This window comes from Etheostoma cragini, unplaced genomic scaffold (genome assembly GCF_013103735.1).
Source record: "Etheostoma cragini isolate CJK2018 unplaced genomic scaffold, CSU_Ecrag_1.0 ScbMSFa_1123, whole genome shotgun sequence".
Lineage (NCBI taxonomy): Eukaryota > Metazoa > Chordata > Actinopteri > Perciformes > Percidae > Etheostoma > Etheostoma cragini.
In genome coordinates this window covers 1-1,172 of record NW_023265145.1, presented here as the reverse complement: position 1 = coordinate 1,172, position 1,172 = coordinate 1, and the positions used below count along the sequence as shown (strand labels likewise).

Genomic DNA, 1,172 nt, shown 5'->3' with positions numbered 1-1,172 from the left:
GGGGGGGGGCAGCGGACCTGAGCTTGGGTTTGGGCGTGCTGATGATGCTGTCGTTGTCGTCCAGCTCCGGGCCGCTGTCACTCGGGTTGTAGAACTCCAGACTGTCGTACAGAAGGTCCAGGTCCTCCTCGGCCTCCTGGTCCCGACACACCGGGTCTGAGTCCAGAACCTGCAGGGGATTAGATGTGCAGGTACAGTAGGTAAATAGTCACAGACAGACAGACAGACAGACAGAGAGGCAGACAGACAGACAGACAGACAGACAGACAGGCAGACAGACAGACAGACAGGCAGACAGACAGACAGACAGAGAGACAGACAGGCAGACAGACAGACAGACAGACAGACAGGCAGACAGACAGACAGACAGACAGAGAGGCAGACAGACAGACAGACAGGCAGACAGACAGACAGACAGGCAGGCAGGCAGGTAGACAGACAGACAGAGAGGCAGACAGACAGACAGACAGACAGACAGACAGACAGGCAGACAGACAGACAGACAGGCAGGCAGGCAGGTAGACAGACAGACAGAGAGGCAGACAGACAGACAGACAGACAGGCAGACAGACAGACAGACAGACAGACAGGCTAACCTCATCAGTGACTTTGAATCTTTTCAGCAGAGCCACAAATTTCTGTTTGAAGTTCGTCTGGTGAAAAAAAAAAAAGGAAAGACTCGTTAAGTCACCTGATCAACCTGCAGGACGTCGTTAGGTCACCTGATCAACCAGGGAGGACAATAAGAGGAAGGAAGGAAGGAAGGAAGGAAGGAAGGAAGGAAGGAAGGAAGGAAGGAAGGAAGGAAGGAAGGAAGGAAGGAAGCTACGTTTTATTCCTGGAAACCGGCGGCTGCAATTAATTCCTTACCTTAGTCAGGGAGGCTGTGATTGGTTCCTTACCTGAGTCAGGGAGGATCTGATTGGTTCCTTACCTGAGTCAGGGAGGATCTGATTGGATCCTTACCTGAGTCAGGGAGGATCTGATTGGTTCCTTACCTGAGTCAGGGAGGATCTGATTGGTTCCTTAACTGAGTCAAGGAGGCTGTGATTGGTTCCTTACCTGAGTCAGGGAGGCTGTGATTGGTTCCTTACCTGAGTCAGGGAGGATCTGATTGGTTCCTTAACTGAGTCAGGGAGGCTGTGATTGGTTCCTTACCTGAGTCAGGGAGG

At 52.3% G+C, this 1,172-nt stretch overlaps 1 long non-coding RNA gene across 1 annotated transcript; it reads right to left on the bottom strand.

Annotated features, from left to right (window-relative positions):
* Nucleotides 1-18: 18 nt before the first annotated feature.
* On the bottom strand, nucleotides 19-1,080 carry LOC117939790. Its single transcript, XR_004655661.1, has 3 exons — nucleotides 1,063-1,080; nucleotides 597-653; nucleotides 19-169 (listed from the first exon to the last, which is right to left on the bottom strand). It is a non-coding gene; the product is annotated as an uncharacterized LOC117939790 (long non-coding RNA).
* Nucleotides 1,081-1,172: the final 92 nt, after the last annotated feature.